The sequence below is a fragment of the Pseudopipra pipra genome, unplaced genomic scaffold (assembly GCF_036250125.1).
Source record: "Pseudopipra pipra isolate bDixPip1 unplaced genomic scaffold, bDixPip1.hap1 HAP1_SCAFFOLD_128, whole genome shotgun sequence".
NCBI classification, from domain to species: domain Eukaryota; kingdom Metazoa; phylum Chordata; class Aves; order Passeriformes; family Pipridae; genus Pseudopipra; species Pseudopipra pipra.
In genome coordinates, this window is record NW_026990607.1 from 50,762 (window position 1) to 75,010 (window position 24,249).

A 24,249-nucleotide genomic window follows, 5' to 3' on the forward strand; every position below is an offset into this window, starting at 1 on the left:
GCACTTCAGTGCTTTAGTCCGTGGCCTTTCCTGCTGCCCTCCCTCCTGGAGGCAGAGGATGACCCGGCCCTTGTTTCTCCCACGCTCGCAGACCCAGGTCCTGCTCCTTTGGCCCCACTTTTCTTGGCAGACCCGGCCTCATTTTCCAGGGTCCCCAGGAAACTTCTGCACTTGACCCATTGCTGAGTGCAGAGCACAGGGCAAGGGAAGGACAAATTTCTCGGCACCCACCCCCTGGAATTTTCCTTCTCCGCAGCACGCTCCCGTTCCCGCTGTCTCTGGAGGTGCCCGCACGAGTCCTCCTTCTCCCAGCACCTCAGAGAATGTCCTTTTCACCCGGGTCCCGCTTACCGGCGTCCAACAAAACACGCTGACAACATTTTTCAGGATGCCAGTGGAGAGATATTAGAGCACACTGCACAGGGAAGCTGAGCCTGCCCCTGGATCCCTGCAAGTGTTCCAGGCCAGGCTGGACGGGACTTGGAGCAACCGGGGATGAGAGGGGAAGGTGTCCCTGCCCACGGAAGACAGGGTGGCCTTTGAAGGTCCCCTTCAAACCAAATCGCTCTGGGATTCCCCTCCAAAATCACTACCAAAGAGACACAGCAAGCAAAGCAGAGGGACCGCACTCCCAGCTTTTCTTACCTGCAGGCACACGCAGCACAGCACGTTGGACATAAAAGCCACGGGGTTAGTCCTGCCAGAGGCGTCCGGCACACCCACGTCGACCGAAGGGAAAGAGGGAGCCTGGGAACACGGAGTAAAAGACACTTTAATTAGGAGTACACTGAGCAACAGCCAGGTCATTCACACAGACAGCTTCACTGTCCAGTCATACAAAAAGCACTCACCGAGGCCTCAGTTAGGATGGTTCCTGACGCTGACCAGGTGAATACCTCCCTGGAAGCCCGCTCTGCTCCTGCCAGGCACCGGGGCTCCCCCAGAGGGGCTTTGCCAAGCATCCAAGGGAAATTAAAATTACAGCCTGGGCAGGAAATTAAAATTACAGTCCGGCAGGACCGCTCCTGGCCAAGGCCACCGGTCCCTGCAAGTCAGACCACTCACCACCCGGGGCGAGGATTATCGGGGGCACGCCTCCAGCTTTCATTCTCCAGAAACTCCAGTTCTTTCTGGCACCGCTTGCCAGAAAGTCTTCCCCTGCTGGAAGAGGTCACTTTAGTCTTTCGAGGGGCTAGACTGCCAAAGCCCGGCCAGTCCATTCCCACAAGGAAAGGTAGCTTGGTCTTGGACAGGATACTGGGAGGGAGACACAAAATAAAAGTTTAATTTAAAACTTCCTGGAAGAGAAAGCAATTCAAACATAAGGCAGACAAGACTCGTGCAAAACTGAATTACACTGGACTTCAAAGGAGAATTATTTCTCTCTGCACCTCAGAGAACCCCAATTTTCACCCAGGTCCTGCTTGCCATCGTCCAACAAAACGTGCTGACAAAATTTTTCATGATGACAGTGGAGAGCTATTAAATGCACACTGCACAGGGAAGCTGAGCCTGCCCCTGGATCCCTGCAAGTGTTCCAGGCCAGGCTGGACGGGACTTGGAGCAACCGGGGATGAGAGGGGAAGGTGTCCCTGCCCACGGAAGACAGGGTGGCCTTTGAAGGTCCCCTTCAAACCAAATCGCTCTGGGATTCCCCTCCAAAATCACTACCAAAGAGACACAGTAATCAAAGCAGAGGGACCGCACTCCCAGCTTTTCTTACCTGCAGGCACACGCAGCACAGCACGTTGGACATAAAAGCCATGGGGTTAGTCCTGCCAGAGGCGTCCGGCACACCCACGTCGACCGAAGGGAAAGAGGGAGCCTGGGAACACGGAGTAAAAGACACTTTAATTAGGAGTACACTGAGCAACAGCCAGGTCATTCACACAGACAGCTTCACTGTCCAGTCATACAAAAAGCACTCACCGAGGCCTCAGTTAGGATGGTTCCTGACGCTGACCGGGTGAATGCCTCCCTGGAAGCCCGCTCTGCTCCTGCCAGGCACCGGGGCTCCCCCAGAGGGGCTTTGCCAAGCATCCAAGGGAAATTAAAATTACAGCCTGGGCAGGAAATTAAAATTACAGTCCGGCAGGACCGCTCCTGGCCAAGGCCACCGGTCCCTGCAAGTCAGACCACTCACCACCCGGGGCGAGGATTATCGGGGGCACGCCTCCAGCTTTCATTCTCCAGAAACTCCAGTTCTTTCTGGCACCGCTTGCCAGAAAGTCTTCCCCTGCTGGAAGAGGTCACTTTAGTCTTTCGAGGGGCCAGACTGCCAAAGCCCGGCCAGTCCATTCCCACAAGGAAAGGTAGCTTGGTCTTGGACAGGATACTGGGAGGGAGACACAAAATAAAAGTTTAATTTAAAACTTCCTGGAAGAGAAAGCAATTCAAACATAAGGCAGACAAGACTCGTGCAAAACTGAATTACACTGGACTTCAAAGGAGAATTATTTCCCTCTGCACCTCAGAGAACCCCAATTTTCACCCAGGTCCTGCTTGCCATCGTCCAACAAAACGTGCTGACAAAATTTTTCATGATGACAGTGGAGAGCTATTAAATGCACACTGCACAGGGAACCTGAGGCTGCCCCTGGATCCCTGCAAGTGTTCCAGGCCAGGCTGGATGGGACTTGGAGCAACCGGGGATGAGAGGGGAAGGTGCCCCTGCCCACGGAAGGCAGGGTGGCCTTTGAAGGTCCCCTTCAAACCAAATCGCTCTGGGATTCCCCTCCAAAATCACTACCAAAGAGACACAGCAATCAAAGCAGAGGGACCGCACTCCCAGCTTTTCTTACCTGCAGGCACACGCAGCACAGCACGTTGGACATAAAAGCCACGGGGTTAGTCCTGCCAGAGGCGTCCGGCACACCCACGTCGACCGAAGGGAAAGAGGGAGCCTGGGAACACGGAGTAAAAGACACTTTAATTAGGAGTACACTGAGCAACAGCCAGGTCATTCACACAGACAGCTTCACTGTCCAGTCATACAAAAAGCACTCACCGAGGCCTCAGTTAGGATGGTTCCTGACGCTGACCGGGTGAATGCCTCCCTGGAAGCCCGCTCTGCTCCTGCCAGGCACCGGGGCTCCCCCAGAGGGGCTTTGCCAAGCATCCAAGGGAAATTAAAATTACAGCCTGGGCAGGAAATTAAAATTACAGTCCGGCAGGACCGCTCCTGGCCAAGGCCACCGGTCCCTGCAAGTCAGACCACTCACCACCCGGGGCGAGGATTATCGGGGGCAGGCCTCCAGCTTTCATTCTCCAGAAACTCCAGTTCTTTCTGGCACCGCTTGCCAGAAAGTCTTCCCCTGCTGGAAGAGGTCACTTTAGTCTTTCGAGGGGCCAGACTGCCAAAGCCCGGCCAGTCCATTCCCACAAGGAAAGGTAGCTTGGTCTTGGACAGGATACTGGGGGGGAGACACAAAATAAAAGTTTAATTTAAAACTTCCTGGAAGAGAAAGCAATTCAAACATAAGGCAGACAAGACTCGTGCAAAACTGAATTACACTGGACTTCAAAGGAGAATTATTTCCCTCTGCACCTCAGAGAACCCCAATTTTCACCCAGGTCCTGCTTGCCATCGTCCAACAAAACGTGCTGACAAAATTTTTCATGATGACAGTGGAGAGCTATTAAATGCACACTGCACAGGGAACCTGAGGCTGCCCCTGGATCCCTGCAAGTGTTCCAGGCCGGGCTGGATGGGACTTGGAGCATCCAACCGGGGACGAGAGTGGAAGGTGCCCCTGCCCACGGAAGGCAGGGTGGCCTTTGAAGGTCCCCTTCAAACCAAATCGCTCTGGGATTCCCCTCCAAAATCACTACCCAAGAGACACAGCAAGCAAAGCAGAGGGACTGCACTCCCAGCTTTTCTTACCTGCAGGCACACAGCACGTTGGACATAAAAGCCACCGGGTTAGTCCTGCCAGAGGTGTCCGGCACATCCACGGCAACCGAAGGGAAAGAGGGAGCCTGGGAACACGGAGTAAAAGACACTTTAATTAGGAGTACACTGAGCAACAGCCAGGTCATTCACACAGACAGCTTCACTGTCCAGTCATACAAAAAGCACTCACCGAGGCCTCAGTTAGGATGGTTCCTGACGCTGACCAGGTGAATACCTCCCTGGAAGCCCGCTCTGCTCCTGCCAGGCACCGGGGCTCCCCCAGAGGGGCTTTGCCAAGCATCCAAGGGAAATTAAAATTACAGCCTGGGCAGGAAATTAAAATTACAGTCTGGCAGGACCGCTCCTGGCCAAGGCCACCGGTCCCTGCAAGTCAGACCACTCACCACCCGGGGCGAGGATTATCGGGGGCACGCCTCCAGCTTTCATTCTCCAGAAACTCCAGTTCTTTCTGGCACCGCTTGCCAGAAAGTCTTCCCCTGCTGGAAGAGGTCACTTTAGTCTTTCGAGGGGCTAGACTGCCAAAGCCCGGCCAGTCCATTCCCACAAGGAAAGGTAGCTTGGTCTTGGACAGGATACTGGGAGGGAGACACAAAATAAAAGTTTAATTTAAAACTTCCTGGAAGAGAAAGCAATTCAAACATAAGGCAGACAAGACTCGTGCAAAACTGAATTACACTGGACTTCAAAGGAGAATTATTTCCCTCTGCACCTCAGAGAACCCCAATTTTCACCCAGGTCCTGCTTGCCATCGTCCAACAAAACGTGCTGACAAAATTTTTCATGATGACAGTGGAGAGCTATTAAATGCACACTGCACAGGGAAGCTGAGCCTGCCCCTGGATCCCTGCAAGTGTTCCAGGCCAGGCTGGACGGGACTTGGAGCAACCGGGGATGAGAGGGGAAGGTGTCCCTGCCCACGGAAGACAGGGTGGCCTTTGAAGGTCCCCTTCAAACCAAATCGCTCTGGGATTCCCCTCCAAAATCACTACCAAAGAGACACAGCAATCAAAGCAGAGGGACCGCACTCCCAGCTTTTCTTACCTGCAGGCACACGCAGCACAGCACGTTGGACATAAAAGCCACGGGGTTAGTCCTGCCAGAGGCGTCCGGCACACCCACGTCGACCGAAGGGAAAGAGGGAGCCTGGGAACACGGAGTAAAAGACACTTTAATTAGGAGTACACTGAGCAACAGCCAGGTCATTCACACAGACAGCTTCACTGTCCAGTCATACAAAAAGCACTCACCGAGGCCTCAGTTAGGATGGTTCCTGACGCTGACCGGGTGAATGCCTCCCTGGAAGCCCGCTCTGCTCCTGCCAGGCACCGGGGCTCCCCCAGAGGGGCTTTGCCAAGCATCCAAGGGAAATTAAAATTACAGCCTGGGCAGGAAATTAAAATTACAGTCCGGCAGGACCGCTCCTGGCCAAGGCCACCGGTCCCTGCAAGTCAGACCACTCACCACCCGGGGCGAGGATTATCGGGGGCACGCCTCCAGCTTTCATTCTCCAGAAACTCCAGTTCTTTCTGGCACCGCTTGCCAGAAAGTCTTCCCCTGCTGGAAGAGGTCACTTTAGTCTTTCGAGGGGCTAGACTGCCAAAGCCCGGCCAGTCCATTCCCACAAGGAAAGGTAGCTTGGTCTTGGACAGGATACTGGGAGGGAGACACAAAATAAAAGTTTAATTTAAAACTTCCTGGAAGAGAAAGCAATTCAAACATAAGGCAGACAAGACTCGTGCAAAACTGAATTACACTGGACTTCAAAGGAGAATTATTTCCCTCTGCACCTCAGAGAACCCCAATTTTCACCCAGGTCCTGCTTGCCATCGTCCAACAAAACGTGCTGACAAAATTTTTCATGATGACAGTGGAGAGCTATTAAATGCACACTGCACAGGGAAGCTGAGCCTGCCCCTGGATCCCTGCAAGTGTTCCAGGCCAGGCTGGACGGGACTTGGAGCAACCGGGGATGAGAGGGGAAGGTGTCCCTGCCCACGGAAGACAGGGTGGCCTTTGAAGGTCCCCTTCAAACCAAATCGCTCTGGGATTCCCCTCCAAAATCACTACCAAAGAGACACAGTAATCAAAGCAGAGGGACCGCACTCCCAGCTTTTCTTACCTGCAGGCACACGCAGCACAGCACGTTGGACATAAAAGCCACGGGGTTAGTCCTGCCAGAGGCGTCCGGCACACCCACGTCGACCGAAGGGAAAGAGGGAGCCTGGGAACACGGAGTAAAAGACACTTTAATTAGGAGTACACTGAGCAACAGCCAGGTCATTCACACAGACAGCTTCACTGTCCAGTCATACAAAAAGCACTCACCGAGGCCTCAGTTAGGATGGTTCCTGACGCTGACCGGGTGAATGCCTCCCTGGAAGCCCGCTCCGCTCATGCCAGGCACTAGGGCTCCCCCAGAAGGGCTTTGCCAAGCGTCCAAGGGAAATTAAAATTACAGCCTGGGCAGGAAATTAAAATTACAGTCCGGCAGGACCGCTCCTGGCCAAGGCCACCGGTCCCTGCAAGTCAGACCACTCACCACCCGGGGCGAGGATTATCGGGGGCACGCCTCCAGCTTTCATTCTCCAGAAACTCCAGTTCTTTCTGGCACCGCTTGCCAGAAAGTCTTCCCCTGCTGGAAGAGGTCACTTTAGTCTTTCGAGGGGCCAGACTGCCAAAGCCCGGCCAGTCCATTCCCACAAGGAAAGGTAGCTTGGTCTTGGACAGGATACTGGGGGGGAGACACAAAATAAAAGTTTAATTTAAAACTTCCTGGAAGAGAAAGCAATTCAAACATAAGGCAGACAAGACTCGTGCAAAACTGAATTACACTGGACTTCAAAGGAGAATTATTTCCCTCTGCACCTCAGAGAACCCCAATTTTCACCCAGGTCCTGCTTGCCATCGTCCAACAAAACGTGCTGACAAAATTTTTCATGATGACAGTGGAGAGCTATTAAATGCACACTGCACAGGGAACCTGAGGCTGCCCCTGGATCCCTGCAAGTGTTCCAGGCCGGGCTGGATGGGACTTGGAGCATCCAACCGGGGACGAGAGGGGAAGGTGCCCCTGCCCACGGAAGGCAGGGTGGCCTTTGAAGGTCCCCTTCAAACCAAATCGCTCTGGGATTCCCCTCCAAAATCACTACCCAAGAGACACAGCAAGCAAAGCAGAGGGACCGCACTCCCAGCTTTTCTTACCTGCAGGCACACGCAGCACAGCACGTTGGACATAAAAGCCACGGGGTTAGTCCTGCCAGAGGCGTCCGGCACATCCACGGCAACCGAAGGGAAAGAGGGAGCCTGGGAACACGGAGTAAAAGACACTTTAATTAGGAGTACACTGAGCAACAGCCAGGTCATTCACACAGACAGCTTCACTGTCCAGTCATACAAAAAGCACTCACCGAGGCCTCAGTTAGGATGGTTCCTGACGCTGACCGGGTGAATGCCTCCCTGGAAGCCCGCTCCGCTCATGCCAGGCACTAGGGCTCCCCCAGAAGGGCTTTGCCAAGCGTCCAAGGGAAATTAAAATTACAGCCTGGGCAGGAAATTAAAATTACAGTCCGGCAGGACCGCTCCTGGCCAAGGCCACCGGTCCCTGCAAGTCAGACCACTCACCACCCGGGGCGAGGATTATCGGGGGCACGCCTCCAGCTTTCATTCTCCAGAAACTCCAGTTCTTTCTGGCACCGCTTGCCAGAAAGTCTTCCCCTGCTGGAAGAGGTCACTTTAGTCTTTCGAGGGGCCAGACTGCCAAAGCCCGGCCAGTCCATTCCCACAAGGAAAGGTAGCTTGGTCTTGGACAGGATACTGGGGGGGAGACACAAAATAAAAGTTTAATTTAAAACTTCCTGGAAGAGAAAGCAATTCAAACATAAGGCAGACAAGACTCGTGCAAAACTGAATTACACTGGACTTCAAAGGAGAATTATTTCCCTCTGCACCTCAGAGAACCCCAATTTTCACCCAGGTCCTGCTTGCCATCGTCCAACAAAACGTGCTGACAAAATTTTTCATGATGACAGTGGAGAGCTATTAAATGCACACTGCACAGGGAACCTGAGGCTGCCCCTGGATCCCTGCAAGTGTTCCAGGCCGGGCTGGATGGGACTTGGAGCATCCAACCGGGGACGAGAGGGGAAGGTGCCCCTGCCCACGGAAGGCAGGGTGGCCTTTGAAGGTCCCCTTCAAACCAAATCGCTCTGGGATTCCCCTCCAAAATCACTACCCAAGAGACACAGCAAGCAAAGCAGAGGGACCGCACTCCCAGCTTTTCTTACCTGCAGGCACACGCAGCACAGCACGTTGGACATAAAAGCCACGGGGTTAGTCCTGCCAGAGGCGTCCGGCACATCCACGGCAACCGAAGGGAAAGAGGGAGCCTGGGAACACGGAGTAAAAGACACTTTAATTAGGAGTACACTGAGCAACAGCCAGGTCATTCACACAGACAGCTTCACTGTCCAGTCATACAAAAAGCACTCACCGAGGCCTCAGTTAGGATGGTTCCTGACGCTGACCGGGTGAATGCCTCCCTGGAAGCCCGCTCTGCTCCTGCCAGGCACCGGGGCTCCCCCAGAGGGGCTTTGCCAAGCATCCAAGGGAAATTAAAATTACAGCCTGGGCAGGAAATTAAAATTACAGTCCGGCAGGACCGCTCCTGGCCAAGGCCACCGGTCCCTGCAAGTCAGACCACTCACCACCCGGGGCGAGGATTATCGGGGGCACGCCTCCAGCTTTCATTCTCCAGAAACTCCAGTTCTTTCTGGCACCGCTTGCCAGAAAGTCTTCCCCTGCTGGAAGAGGTCACTTTAGTCTTTCGAGGGGCCAGACTGCCAAAGCCCGGCCAGTCCATTCCCACAAGGAAAGGTAGCTTGGTCTTGGACAGGATACTGGGAGGGAGACACAAAATAAAAGTTTAATTTAAAACTTCCTGGAAGAGAAAGCAATTCAAACATAAGGCAGACAAGACTCGTGCAAAACTGAATTACACTGGACTTCAAAGGAGAATTATTTCCCTCTGCACCTCAGAGAACCCCAATTTTCACCCAGGTCCTGCTTGCCATCGTCCAACAAAACGTGCTGACAAAATTTTTCATGATGACAGTGGAGAGCTATTAAATGCACACTGCACAGGGAACCTGAGGCTGCCCCTGGATCCCTGCAAGTGTTCCAGGCCAGGCTGGATGGGACTTGGAGCAACCGGGGATGAGAGGGGAAGGTGCCCCTGCCCACGGAAGGCAGGGTGGCCTTTGAAGGTCCCCTTCAAACCAAATCGCTCTGGGATTCCCCTCCAAAATCACTACCAAAGAGACACAGCAATCAAAGCAGAGGGACCGCACTCCCAGCTTTTCTTACCTGCAGGCACACGCAGCACAGCACGTTGGACATAAAAGCCACGGGGTTAGTCCTGCCAGAGGCGTCCGGCACACCCACGTCGACCGAAGGGAAAGAGGGAGCCTGGGAACACGGAGTAAAAGACACTTTAATTAGGAGTACACTGAGCAACAGCCAGGTCATTCACACAGACAGCTTCACTGTCCAGTCATACAAAAAGCACTCACCGAGGCCTCAGTTAGGATGGTTCCTGACGCTGACCGGGTGAATGCCTCCCTGGAAGCCCGCTCTGCTCCTGCCAGGCACCGGGGCTCCCCCAGAGGGGCTTTGCCAAGCATCCAAGGGAAATTAAAATTACAGCCTGGGCAGGAAATTAAAATTACAGTCCGGCAGGACCGCTCCTGGCCAAGGCCACCGGTCCCTGCAAGTCAGACCACTCACCACCCGGGGCGAGGATTATCGGGGGCAGGCCTCCAGCTTTCATTCTCCAGAAACTCCAGTTCTTTCTGGCACCGCTTGCCAGAAAGTCTTCCCCTGCTGGAAGAGGTCACTTTAGTCTTTCGAGGGGCCAGACTGCCAAAGCCCGGCCAGTCCATTCCCACAAGGAAAGGTAGCTTGGTCTTGGACAGGATACTGGGGGGGAGACACAAAATAAAAGTTTAATTTAAAACTTCCTGGAAGAGAAAGCAATTCAAACATAAGGCAGACAAGACTCGTGCAAAACTGAATTACACTGGACTTCAAAGGAGAATTATTTCCCTCTGCACCTCAGAGAACCCCAATTTTCACCCAGGTCCTGCTTGCCATCGTCCAACAAAACGTGCTGACAAAATTTTTCATGATGACAGTGGAGAGCTATTAAATGCACACTGCACAGGGAACCTGAGGCTGCCCCTGGATCCCTGCAAGTGTTCCAGGCCGGGCTGGATGGGACTTGGAGCATCCAACCGGGGACGAGAGTGGAAGGTGCCCCTGCCCACGGAAGGCAGGGTGGCCTTTGAAGGTCCCCTTCAAACCAAATCGCTCTGGGATTCCCCTCCAAAATCACTACCCAAGAGACACAGCAAGCAAAGCAGAGGGACTGCACTCCCAGCTTTTCTTACCTGCAGGCACACAGCACGTTGGACATAAAAGCCACCGGGTTAGTCCTGCCAGAGGTGTCCGGCACATCCACGGCAACCGAAGGGAAAGAGGGAGCCTGGGAACACGGAGTAAAAGACACTTTAATTAGGAGTACACTGAGCAACAGCCAGGTCATTCACACAGACAGCTTCACTGTCCAGTCATACAAAAAGCACTCACCGAGGCCTCAGTTAGGATGGTTCCTGACGCTGACCAGGTGAATACCTCCCTGGAAGCCCGCTCTGCTCCTGCCAGGCACCGGGGCTCCCCCAGAGGGGCTTTGCCAAGCATCCAAGGGAAATTAAAATTACAGCCTGGGCAGGAAATTAAAATTACAGTCTGGCAGGACCGCTCCTGGCCAAGGCCACCGGTCCCTGCAAGTCAGACCACTCACCACCCGGGGCGAGGATTATCGGGGGCACGCCTCCAGCTTTCATTCTCCAGAAACTCCAGTTCTTTCTGGCACCGCTTGCCAGAAAGTCTTCCCCTGCTGGAAGAGGTCACTTTAGTCTTTCGAGGGGCTAGACTGCCAAAGCCCGGCCAGTCCATTCCCACAAGGAAAGGTAGCTTGGTCTTGGACAGGATACTGGGAGGGAGACACAAAATAAAAGTTTAATTTAAAACTTCCTGGAAGAGAAAGCAATTCAAACATAAGGCAGACAAGACTCGTGCAAAACTGAATTACACTGGACTTCAAAGGAGAATTATTTCCCTCTGCACCTCAGAGAACCCCAATTTTCACCCAGGTCCTGCTTGCCATCGTCCAACAAAACGTGCTGACAAAATTTTTCATGATGACAGTGGAGAGCTATTAAATGCACACTGCACAGGGAAGCTGAGCCTGCCCCTGGATCCCTGCAAGTGTTCCAGGCCAGGCTGGACGGGACTTGGAGCAACCGGGGATGAGAGGGGAAGGTGTCCCTGCCCACGGAAGACAGGGTGGCCTTTGAAGGTCCCCTTCAAACCAAATCGCTCTGGGATTCCCCTCCAAAATCACTACCAAAGAGACACAGCAATCAAAGCAGAGGGACCGCACTCCCAGCTTTTCTTACCTGCAGGCACACGCAGCACAGCACGTTGGACATAAAAGCCACGGGGTTAGTCCTGCCAGAGGCGTCCGGCACACCCACGTCGACCGAAGGGAAAGAGGGAGCCTGGGAACACGGAGTAAAAGACACTTTAATTAGGAGTACACTGAGCAACAGCCAGGTCATTCACACAGACAGCTTCACTGTCCAGTCATACAAAAAGCACTCACCGAGGCCTCAGTTAGGATGGTTCCTGACGCTGACCGGGTGAATGCCTCCCTGGAAGCCCGCTCTGCTCCTGCCAGGCACCGGGGCTCCCCCAGAGGGGCTTTGCCAAGCATCCAAGGGAAATTAAAATTACAGCCTGGGCAGGAAATTAAAATTACAGTCCGGCAGGACCGCTCCTGGCCAAGGCCACCGGTCCCTGCAAGTCAGACCACTCACCACCCGGGGCGAGGATTATCGGGGGCACGCCTCCAGCTTTCATTCTCCAGAAACTCCAGTTCTTTCTGGCACCGCTTGCCAGAAAGTCTTCCCCTGCTGGAAGAGGTCACTTTAGTCTTTCGAGGGGCTAGACTGCCAAAGCCCGGCCAGTCCATTCCCACAAGGAAAGGTAGCTTGGTCTTGGACAGGATACTGGGAGGGAGACACAAAATAAAAGTTTAATTTAAAACTTCCTGGAAGAGAAAGCAATTCAAACATAAGGCAGACAAGACTCGTGCAAAACTGAATTACACTGGACTTCAAAGGAGAATTATTTCCCTCTGCACCTCAGAGAACCCCAATTTTCACCCAGGTCCTGCTTGCCATCGTCCAACAAAACGTGCTGACAAAATTTTTCATGATGACAGTGGAGAGCTATTAAATGCACACTGCACAGGGAAGCTGAGCCTGCCCCTGGATCCCTGCAAGTGTTCCAGGCCAGGCTGGACGGGACTTGGAGCAACCGGGGATGAGAGGGGAAGGTGTCCCTGCCCACGGAAGACAGGGTGGCCTTTGAAGGTCCCCTTCAAACCAAATCGCTCTGGGATTCCCCTCCAAAATCACTACCAAAGAGACACAGTAATCAAAGCAGAGGGACCGCACTCCCAGCTTTTCTTACCTGCAGGCACACGCAGCACAGCACGTTGGACATAAAAGCCACGGGGTTAGTCCTGCCAGAGGCGTCCGGCACACCCACGTCGACCGAAGGGAAAGAGGGAGCCTGGGAACACGGAGTAAAAGACACTTTAATTAGGAGTACACTGAGCAACAGCCAGGTCATTCACACAGACAGCTTCACTGTCCAGTCATACAAAAAGCACTCACCGAGGCCTCAGTTAGGATGGTTCCTGACGCTGACCGGGTGAATGCCTCCCTGGAAGCCCGCTCCGCTCATGCCAGGCACTAGGGCTCCCCCAGAAGGGCTTTGCCAAGCGTCCAAGGGAAATTAAAATTACAGCCTGGGCAGGAAATTAAAATTACAGTCCGGCAGGACCGCTCCTGGCCAAGGCCACCGGTCCCTGCAAGTCAGACCACTCACCACCCGGGGCGAGGATTATCGGGGGCACGCCTCCAGCTTTCATTCTCCAGAAACTCCAGTTCTTTCTGGCACCGCTTGCCAGAAAGTCTTCCCCTGCTGGAAGAGGTCACTTTAGTCTTTCGAGGGGCCAGACTGCCAAAGCCCGGCCAGTCCATTCCCACAAGGAAAGGTAGCTTGGTCTTGGACAGGATACTGGGGGGGAGACACAAAATAAAAGTTTAATTTAAAACTTCCTGGAAGAGAAAGCAATTCAAACATAAGGCAGACAAGACTCGTGCAAAACTGAATTACACTGGACTTCAAAGGAGAATTATTTCCCTCTGCACCTCAGAGAACCCCAATTTTCACCCAGGTCCTGCTTGCCATCGTCCAACAAAACGTGCTGACAAAATTTTTCATGATGACAGTGGAGAGCTATTAAATGCACACTGCACAGGGAACCTGAGGCTGCCCCTGGATCCCTGCAAGTGTTCCAGGCCGGGCTGGATGGGACTTGGAGCATCCAACCGGGGACGAGAGGGGAAGGTGCCCCTGCCCACGGAAGGCAGGGTGGCCTTTGAAGGTCCCCTTCAAACCAAATCGCTCTGGGATTCCCCTCCAAAATCACTACCCAAGAGACACAGCAAGCAAAGCAGAGGGACCGCACTCCCAGCTTTTCTTACCTGCAGGCACACGCAGCACAGCACGTTGGACATAAAAGCCACGGGGTTAGTCCTGCCAGAGGCGTCCGGCACATCCACGGCAACCGAAGGGAAAGAGGGAGCCTGGGAACACGGAGTAAAAGACACTTTAATTAGGAGTACACTGAGCAACAGCCAGGTCATTCACACAGACAGCTTCACTGTCCAGTCATACAAAAAGCACTCACCGAGGCCTCAGTTAGGATGGTTCCTGACGCTGACCGGGTGAATGCCTCCCTGGAAGCCCGCTCCGCTCATGCCAGGCACTAGGGCTCCCCCAGAAGGGCTTTGCCAAGCGTCCAAGGGAAATTAAAATTACAGCCTGGGCAGGAAATTAAAATTACAGTCCGGCAGGACCGCTCCTGGCCAAGGCCACCGGTCCCTGCAAGTCAGACCACTCACCACCCGGGGCGAGGATTATCGGGGGCACGCCTCCAGCTTTCATTCTCCAGAAACTCCAGTTCTTTCTGGCACCGCTTGCCAGAAAGTCTTCCCCTGCTGGAAGAGGTCACTTTAGTCTTTCGAGGGGCCAGACTGCCAAAGCCCGGCCAGTCCATTCCCACAAGGAAAGGTAGCTTGGTCTTGGACAGGATACTGGGGGGGAGACACAAAATAAAAGTTTAATTTAAAACTTCCTGGAAGAGAAAGCAATTCAAACATAAGGCAGACAAGACTCGTGCAAAACTGAATTACACTGGACTTCAAAGGAGAATTATTTCCCTCTGCACCTCAGAGAACCCCAATTTTCACCCAGGTCCTGCTTGCCATCGTCCAACAAAACGTGCTGACAAAATTTTTCATGATGACAGTGGAGAGCTATTAAATGCACACTGCACAGGGAACCTGAGGCTGCCCCTGGATCCCTGCAAGTGTTCCAGGCCGGGCTGGATGGGACTTGGAGCATCCAACCGGGGACGAGAGGGGAAGGTGCCCCTGCCCACGGAAGGCAGGGTGGCCTTTGAAGGTCCCCTTCAAACCAAATCGCTCTGGGATTCCCCTCCAAAATCACTACCCAAGAGACACAGCAAGCAAAGCAGAGGGACCGCACTCCCAGCTTTTCTTACCTGCAGGCACACGCAGCACAGCACGTTGGACATAAAAGCCACGGGGTTAGTCCTGCCAGAGGCGTCCGGCACATCCACGGCAACCGAAGGGAAAGAGGGAGCCTGGGAACACGGAGTAAAAGACACTTTAATTAGGAGTACACTGAGCAACAGCCAGGTCATTCACACAGACAGCTTCACTGTCCAGTCATACAAAAAGCACTCACCGAGGCCTCAGTTAGGATGGTTCCTGACGCTGACCGGGTGAATGCCTCCCTGGAAGCCCGCTCTGCTCCTGCCAGGCACCGGGGCTCCCCCAGAGGGGCTTTGCCAAGCATCCAAGGGAAATTAAAATTACAGCCTGGGCAGGAAATTAAAATTACAGTCCGGCAGGACCGCTCCTGGCCAAGGCCACCGGTCCCTGCAAGTCAGACCACTCACCACCCGGGGCGAGGATTATCGGGGGCACGCCTCCAGCTTTCATTCTCCAGAAACTCCAGTTCTTTCTGGCACCGCTTGCCAGAAAGTCTTCCCCTGCTGGAAGAGGTCACTTTAGTCTTTCGAGGGGCTAGACTGCCAAAGCCCGGCCAGTCCATTCCCACAAGGAAAGGTAGCTTGGTCTTGGACAGGATACTGGGGGGGAGACACAAAATAAAAGTTTAATTTAAAACTTCCTGGAAGAGAAAGCAATTCAAACATAAGGCAGACAAGACTCGTGCAAAACTGAATTACACTGGACTTCAAAGGAGAATTATTTCCCTCTGCACCTCAGAGAACCCCAATTTTCACCCAGGTCCTGCTTGCCATCGTCCAACAAAACGTGCTGACAAAATTTTTCATGATGACAGTGGAGAGCTATTAAATGCACACTGCACAGGGAACCTGAGGCTGCCCCTGGATCCCTGCAAGTGTTCCAGGCCGGGCTGGATGGGACTTGGAGCATCCAACCGGGGACGAGAGTGGAAGGTGCCCCTGCCCACGGAAGGCAGGGTGGCCTTTGAAGGTCCCCTTCAAACCAAATCGCTCTGGGATTCCCCTCCAAAATCACTACCCAAGAGACACAGCAAGCAAAGCAGAGGGACTGCACTCCCAGCTTTTCTTACCTGCAGGCACACAGCACGTTGGACATAAAAGCCACAGGGTTAGTCCTGCCAGAGCTGTCCGGCACATCCACGGCAACCGAAGGGAAAGAGGGAGCCTGGGAACACAGAGTAAAAGACACTTTAATTAGGAGTACACCGAGCATTGGCCAGGTCATTCACACAGACAGCTTCAGCGTCCAGTCACACAAAAAGCACTTACCTACCAGGGCCTCAGTTAGGATGGCTCCTGACGCTGACACCTCCGTTTGCCCCGGGGGGTCAAGAAGAACATCCCTGGGAAGAAGTCACCCCGAACAACAAAAAGGGAAAATTAGTGAAGCACGGGGTCCTCTTCTGACTAGATTGCCACCAGCATTCCATAGCAAATGCCATGACTATTCTGTTACAGACGAGAAAACCCTGTTCTCCCAAACAAACAGCGAGGAGATTTATGGGCACGCCTGAAAATCTCCTGTGAGGAACGTTTTGTAACTAAGGAGCAGGTGCTATCTTGAGTTGAAGGCATCGATTTGACAGACACTTAGTACAGCAAACTCTTCAGCAGAGCAATTAATTGCTGCCTATTTGAACAGCAGGGGAGAGAAAATGACAGTCTAATAGAAGACAAGAAAAGCAGAACCGGAATCAGCAGACTTTTCTTCCATCTCTCCTGAGAAAGTCTAGTTTACCTGTTCTAATTCTGTGCCCTTTTCTACATGAAACTTAGACCAAGGCTGAAAAAACAACTAGAAAACACGGAGAGAAGCTTTTTAGAATTTCACAGGATTTTCCCAAACCGATCCCAGAGAAGCAAAACTCGGTAGAATGTACTCACCCCGAGGCATTTTGTCTTTTTTCCATAAGCTTCATCACCTGATTGAAAAAGCAGAGTAGAGGCTCACAACAGGAAAACGTCATCTTCATTTCCTAAAAGAAGCTACATCAATTTGCACAGCTGCAGGCGTGTATCCAGACGTTAAAGTCTTTCAGCTTTTCAGAGGGTGAGAATGCCCTGCTAAGGAAGGCTGAAAAATGCTCGGAGCCTGCCCAGGTCAAAGAGCCCCTCGATTTTGTCTGTGTTCCAGTCCCTGGCTAAAGAAACGGCAGAAGAAGCGCAGTTGTTGCTTGCCTTTTCCCTCAGAGGTTTTGCCAGGCGCCGGGCCAGCCCGGGCACTGCGGGGGAAGGCCGGCAGCGCCCAAAGCCCGCCGCTTTGCCGGGGGCGTCGCTTGCGAGAGCGCCCCCGAGCGCCGGGCCCTGCCTCACAGTCGCCGCCTGGCGGACACGGCCGGGAGCGGCACTGCAGCCGCGCGCGGCACTGCAGCCGCCCCCCCCCCCCCCACCTTGGCGAGACCCGCGGCGCCTTTCGCGCGTACGGGCCTTTGTTCCCGAAAACCTGCCCTTGCCTAGGAAAAGCTGAGCAATTCACAGAGTTGCTGTTTCTATCCCAGCTTCCCAAAGGATTTCTCTCTCCCGGCAGCGCAGACAGGGTCCCCGAGGCAGCGCAGACCCTCCCCGCGGGGGGGGTGGGGGGGCGCAATGCCAGGGCACATCCGAACCCGGCCCTGCGGCGGCACGCAGGTGCAAGTTTCTCCGCAGAGGCGAGAAACTTGCCTGTCGCTTCCCCTGCCTGCAGTCGCCGATGGCCGCGGGAGAGGCAGAAGAGCGGCCGCGCCCAGCTTACCCCGGGGACGATCTCCGTGGGATCTGCCGCCGTGGGTCGCTTCCTGGGGAGGGGGGGGGGGAAGGCGGCGGCGCAGCTCCGACAGCATCTCCAGGGCACGGCGGGAGCGGGAGCGGAGGGGACCGGGGTGGGGGGGAGCGGGGACGGGAGGGGAGGGGAGGGGAGCGGAGCGGAGCGGAGCGGAGCGGAGCGGAGCGGAGCGGAACGAGGCGGGCGGGCGGAGCGCCGCGCGCGCGGCGCCGAGGGGGGCTGCCCGCGCCGGTGCCCGCCGCCGCCCACGAACCTGCCGCCCGCGCCCGGCGCCGCCGAGCGCCCCGCCCTGTCCCCACAGCGGGAAGCGGCGCGGCGAGACGGCGCTGCGGGCGCGGGGCGGGGGTCCGGGTCGGGGCGGAGGTCAGGCACCAGGTTAAACGCCTCTCTGAGGCGGGAGGGGGGGGGGGGGGGGAGGGCCTCTCACCGCCGTCTTGAGTGTGGCGTCGGCTAAGTTCCGGTCCTGGAGGCGCCATCTTGAGTGTGGCGTCGGGGCGAACTTCCGGGCCGGGGCCGCCATCTTTAGTGTGGTCGTTCCGGTCCTGACGGCGCCATCTTTACTGTGGGCTTGGCGGACTTCCGGGCCGGGGCCGCCATCTTTAGTGTGGTCGTTCCGGTCCTGGCGGCGCCATCTTTACTGTGGGCTTGGCGGACTTCCGCGCCGGGGCCTGGAGGACTTCCGGTCGCTCTCTACTTCCGGTGACCGAGTTTACCCAAATTAGCGTCCCTCCTGGCTAATTTCTGCGCTTTCACCCCAAAAAATCTTCATGTTATTCCCCCCACACACACCCCGGGAGAGACGGGAGACCGCCAGTCCCGCCCTGCCGCCGGAACCGGCCCTTAACTCGAGCAGGGAGCGCTGCGCCGGCACGAGAGCCACTGCGCATGCGTCGCCGGTCCCGCTCCTGCCTGCCCTTGCTTACCACGTGATCGCCGGCGTCTTGCCAACGACTGCGCATGCGCCGGCGTCGCCACCTCGGCTCCCCCCCCCACCCCGCCGCCCGACCGCCCGGCTTCGCTTTCTTACTGCGGCTCCCCCTCCACTTTTTCGGCTCCCTGGGCTTCCCTCACCCACATTTTGGGGTCCCCTTCTCACATTTTTGGGGTGATGACCCCGCAATTTACGGTTCGGGGGGGGGGGGAGGAGAGGAAACGGGGTGCCCAAGAAGGGGTTTCTTTTTTTTTTTTTTTCTTTTTCTCTTTTATTTCATTTTCATTTTATTTCCTTTTTAGGTTTTTTGCCTTTTTTTTTTTAAATTTTCTTTTGTTTTTTATATTTCCTTTTTTATTTCGTTTAGTTTTTATTCTCTTTATTTTTCATTTTCTCTCCCAGTGCTCCCCAGTAACACCCAGTGCTCCCCAACAACCCCCAGTAACACCCAGTGCTCCCCAGTAAACACCCAGTGCTCCCCAACAACCCCCAGTAACACCCAGTGCTCCCCAAAAATTGACCCAAAACCGACCCAAATCACCCCAAAAGCTGACCCAAAACTGACCCCAAAACCTGACCCAAAACTGACCCAAATCACCCCAAACAATGACCCAAAACTGACCCCAAAACCTGACCCAAATCATCCAAAAAACTGACCCCAAACTCTGCATTTATTTGGCATCATTTCCTCTCAAAAACAACATCTCCAATTTAGCCATCATTTTAAAATCATCCCAGGAATCAAAAGGGACTGGAAAACACACAGAAATCATTCCTACACCCACCAAATCTTTAGGAATTGGAACCCGATTCCCTCATCTCCCTCCTGGTTTTTCTTGGCTGGAAAACCTGATGATCCCCGCTGGCTATTTTTAGGCTGCTTTTCTTCCACAGCTCCTTTCTCCCAGCTGAAACCTCCTGGCACATTCAGGGCTTATCTGGAGGGAAGCCCCTCTGAAGTATTTCCTCTCGTGGCAATTCTGTGGGATGAAGAAGTAAAAAAAGCACGTCAAGAGCTCCTTCTACCCCCTTCCTTCGCAAACACCCTCCCAGTTTGTCCTTGGCTGCTCCATCCCCCCGGCACCCGCACCCGACGCTTCGGCTCCGCTGGCAAAGGGACAGCAAGTGCACAAGCAAGTTCAGTGCTGGGCAGGGGCTCCCTGGGGAACGGCACTTCAGTGCTTTAGTCCGTGGCCTTTCCTGCTGCCCTCCCTCCCGGAGGCAGAGGATGACCCGGCCCTTGTTTCTCCCACGCTCGCAGACCCAGGTCCTGCTCCTTTGGCCCCACTTTTCTTGGCAGACCCGGCCTCATTTTCCAGGGTCCCCAGGAAACTTCTGCACTTGACCCATTGCTGAGTGCAGAGCACAGGGCAAGGGAAGGACAAATTTCTCGGCACCCACCCCCTGGAATTTTCCTTCTCCGCAGCACGCTCCCGTTCCCGCTGTCTCCGCACGAGTCCTCCTTCTCCCAGCACCTCAGAGAATGTCCTTTTCACCCGGGTCCCGCTTACCGGCGTCCAACAAAACACGCTGACAACATTTTTCAGGATGCCAGGGGAGAGATATTAGAGCACACTGCACAGGGAAGCTGAGCCTGCCCCTGGATCCCTGCAAGTGTTCCAGGCCAGGCTGGACGGGACTTGGAGCAACCGGGGATGAGAGGGGAAGGTGTCCCTGCCCACGGAAGACAGGGTGGCCTTTGAAGGTCCCCTTCAAACCAAATCGCTCTGGGATTCCCCTCCAAAATCACTACCAAAGAGACACAGTAATCAAAGCAGAGGGACCGCACTCCCAGCTTTTCTTACCTGCAGGCACACACAGCACAGCACGTTGGACATAAAAGCCACGGGGTTAGTCCTGCCAGAGGCGTCCGGCACACCCACGTCGACCGAAGGGAAAGAGGGAGCCTGGGAACACGGAGTAAAAGACACTTTAATTAGGAGTACACTGAGCAACAGCCAGGTCATTCACACAGACAGCTTCACTGTCCAGTCATACAAAAAGCACTCACCGAGGCCTCAGTTAGGATGGTTCCTGACGCTGACCGGGTGAATGCCTCCCTGGAAGCCCGCTCCGCTCATGCCAGGCACTAGGGCTCCCCCAGAAGGGCTTTGCCAAGCGTCCAAGGGAAATTAAAATTACAGCCTGGGCAGGAAATTAAAATTACAGTCCGGCAGGACCGCTCCTGGCCAAGGCCACCGGTCCCTGCAAGTCAGACCACTCACCACCCGGGGCGAGGATTATCGGGGGCACGCCTCCAGCTTTCATTCTCCAGAAACTCCAGTTCTTTCTGGCACCGCTTGCCAGAAAGTCTTCCCCTGCTGGAAGAGGTCACTTTAGTCTTTCGAGGGGCCAGACTGCCAAAGCCCGGCCAGTCCATTCCCACAAGGAAAGGTAGCTTGGTCTTGGACAGGATACTGGGGGGGAGACACAAAATAAAAGTTTAATTTAAAACTTCCTGGAAGAGAAAGCAATTCAAACATAAGGCAGACAAGACTCGTGCAAAACTGAATTACACTGGACTTCAAAGGAGAATTATTTCCCTCTGCACCTCAGAGAACCCCAATTTTCACCCAGGTCCTGCTTGCCATCGTCCAACAAAACGTGCTGACAAAATTTTTCATGATGACAGTGGAGAGCTATTAAATGCACACTGCACAGGGAACCTGAGGCTGCCCCTGGATCCCTGCAAGTGTTCCAGGCCGGGCTGGATGGGACTTGGAGCATCCAACCGGGGACGAGAGGGGAAGGTGCCCCTGCCCACGGAAGGCAGGGTGGCCTTTGAAGGTCCCCTTCAAACCAAATCGCTCTGGGATTCCCCTCCAAAATCACTACCCAAGAGACACAGCAAGCAAAGCAGAGGGACCGCACTCCCAGCTTTTCTTACCTGCAGGCACACGCAGCACAGCACGTTGGACATAAAAGCCACGGGGTTAGTCCTGCCAGAGGCGTCCGGCACATCCACGGCAACCGAAGGGAAAGAGGGAGCCTGGGAACACGGAGTAAAAGACACTTTAATTAGGAGTACACTGAGCAACAGCCAGGTCATTCACACAGACAGCTTCACTGTCCAGTCATACAAAAAGCACTCACCGAGGCCTCAGTTAGGATGGTTCCTGACGCTGACCGGGTGAATGCCTCCCTGGAAGCCCGCTCTGCTCCTGCCAGGCACCGGGGCTCCCCCAGAGGGGCTTTGCCAAGCATCCAAGGGAAATTAAAATTACAGCCTGGGCAGGAAATTAAAATTACAGTCCGGCAGGACCGCTCCTGGCCAAGGCCACCGGTCCCTGCAAGTCAGACCACTCACCACCCGGGGCGAGGATTATCGGGGGCACGCCTCCAGCTTTCATTCTCCAGAAACTCCAGTTCTTTCTGGCACCGCTTGCCAGAAAGTCTTCCCCTGCTGGAAGAGGTCACTTTAGTCTTTCGAGGGGCTAGACTGCCAAAGCCCGGCCAGTCCATTCCCACAAGGAAAGGTAGCTTGGTCTTGGACAGGATACTGGGGGGGAGACACAAAATAAAAGTTTAATTTAAAACTTCCTGGAAGAGAAAGCAATTCAAACATAAGGCAGACAAGACTCGTGCAAAACTGAATTACACTGGACTTCAAAGGAGAATTATTTCCCTCTGCACCTCAGAGAACCCCAATTTTCACCCAGGTCCTGCTTGCCATCGTCCAACAAAACGTGCTGACAAAATTTTTCATGATGACAGTGGAGAGCTATTAAATGCACACTGCACAGGGAACCTGAGGCTGCCCCTGGATCCCTGCAAGTGTTCCAGGCCGGGCTGGATGGGACTTGGAGCATCCAACCGGGGACGAGAGTGGAAGGTGCCCCTGCCCACGGAAGGCAGGGTGGCCTTTGAAGGTCCCCTTCAAACCAAATCGCTCTGGGATTCCCCTCCAAAATCACTACCCAAGAGACACAGCAAGCAAAGCAGAGGGACTGCACTCCCAGCTTTTCTTACCTGCAGGCACACAGCACGTTGGACATAAAAGCCACAGGGTTAGTCCTGCCAGAGCTGTCCGGCACATCCACGGCAACCGAAGGGAAAGAGGGAGCCTGGGAACACAGAGTAAAAGACACTTTAATTAGGAGTACACCGAGCATTGGCCAGGTCATTCACACAGACAGCTTCAGCGTCCAGTCACACAAAAAGCACTTACCTACCAGGGCCTCAGTTAGGATGGCTCCTGACGCTGACACCTCCGTTTGCCCCGGGGGGTCAAGAAGAACATCCCTGGGAAGAAGTCACCCCGAACAACAAAAAGGGAAAATTAGTGAAGCACGGGGTCCTCTTCTGACTAGATTGCCACCAGCATTCCATAGCAAATGCCATGACTATTCTGTTACAGACGAGAAAACCCTGTTCTCCCAAACAAACAGCGAGGAGATTTATGGGCACGCCTGAAAATCTCCTGTGAGGAACGTTTTGTAACTAAGGAGCAGGTGCTATCTTGAGTTGAAGGCATCGATTTGACAGACACTTAGTACAGCAAACTCTTCAGCAGAGCAATTAATTGCTGCCTATTTGAACAGCAGGGGAGAGAAAATGACAGTCTAATAGAAGACAAGAAAAGCAGAACCGGAATCAGCAGACTTTTCTTCCATCTCTCCTGAGAAAGTCTAGTTTACCTGTTCTAATTCTGTGCCCTTTTCTACATGAAACTTAGACCAAGGCTGAAAAAACAACTAGAAAACACGGAGAGAAGCTTTTTAGAATTTCACAGGATTTTCCCAAACCGATCCCAGAGAAGCAAAACTCGGTAGAATGTACTCACCCCGAGGCATTTTGTCTTTTTTCCATAAGCTTCATCACCTGATTGAAAAAGCAGAGTAGAGGCTCACAACAGGAAAACGTCATCTTCATTTCCTAAAAGAAGCTACATCAATTTGCACAGCTGCAGGCGTGTATCCAGACGTTAAAGTCTTTCAGCTTTTCAGAGGGTGAGAATGCCCTGCTAAGGAAGGCTGAAAAATGCTCGGAGCCTGCCCAGGTCAAAGAGCCCCTCGATTTTGTCTGTGTTCCAGTCCCTGGCTAAAGAAACGGCAGAAGAAGCGCAGTTGTTGCTTGCCTTTTCCCTCAGAGGTTTTGCCAGGCGCCGGGCCAGCCCGGGCACTGCGGGGGAAGGCCGGCAGCGCCCAAAGCCCGCCGCTTTGCCGGGGGCGTCGCTTGCGAGAGCGCCCCCGAGCGCCGGGCCCTGCCTCACAGTCGCCGCCTGGCGGACACGGCCGGGAGCGGCACTGCAGCCGCGCGCGGCACTGCAGCCGCCCCCCCCCCCCCCACCTTGGCGAGACCCGCGGCGCCTTTCGCGCGTACGGGCCTTTGTTCCCGAAAACCTGCCCTTGCCTAGGAAAAGCTGAGCAATTCACAGAGTTGCTGTTTCTATCCCAGCTTCCCAAAGGATTTCTCTCTCCCGGCAGCGCAGACAGGGTCCCCGAGGCAGCGCAGACCCTCCCCGCGGGGGGGGTGGGGGGGCGCAATGCCAGGGCACATCCGAACCCGGCCCTGCGGCGGCACGCAGGTGCAAGTTTCTCCGCAGAGGCGAGAAACTTGCCTGTCGCTTCCCCTGCCTGCAGTCGCCGATGGCCGCGGGAGAGGCAGAAGAGCGGCCGCGCCCAGCTTACCCCGGGGACGATCTCCGTGGGATCTGCCGCCGTGGGTCGCTTCCTGGGGAGGGGGGGGGGGAAGGCGGCGGCGCAGCTCCGACAGCATCTCCAGGGCACGGCGGGAGCGGGAGCGGAGGGGACCGGGGTGGGGGGGAGCGGGGACGGGAGGGGAGGGGAGGGGAGCGGAGCGGAGCGGAGCGGAGCGGAGCGGAGCGGAGCGGAACGAGGCGGGCGGGCGGAGCGCCGCGCGCGCGGCGCCGAGGG

General features: G+C 54.7%; 1 long non-coding RNA gene across 3 annotated transcripts; it reads right to left on the reverse strand.

Moving 5' to 3' along the window:
- On the reverse strand, positions 1–4,217 carry LOC135408031 (uncharacterized). Of its 3 annotated transcripts, none has more exons than XR_010427182.1 (5): positions 2,802–2,925; positions 1,930–2,236; positions 1,724–1,825; positions 852–1,257; positions 1–747 (listed from the first exon to the last, which is right to left on the reverse strand). It is a non-coding gene; the product is annotated as an uncharacterized LOC135408031 (long non-coding RNA). The 3 variants fall into 3 exon arrangements; XR_010427183.1 differs by lacking the exon at positions 2,802–2,925 and having other exon boundaries at positions 49–370; positions 646–747; positions 1,930–2,077; XR_010427181.1 differs by lacking the exons at positions 1,930–2,236; positions 2,802–2,925 and adding an exon at positions 4,083–4,217 and having other exon boundaries at positions 21–747.
- Between the last annotated feature and the right edge of the window lie 20,032 nt (positions 4,218–24,249).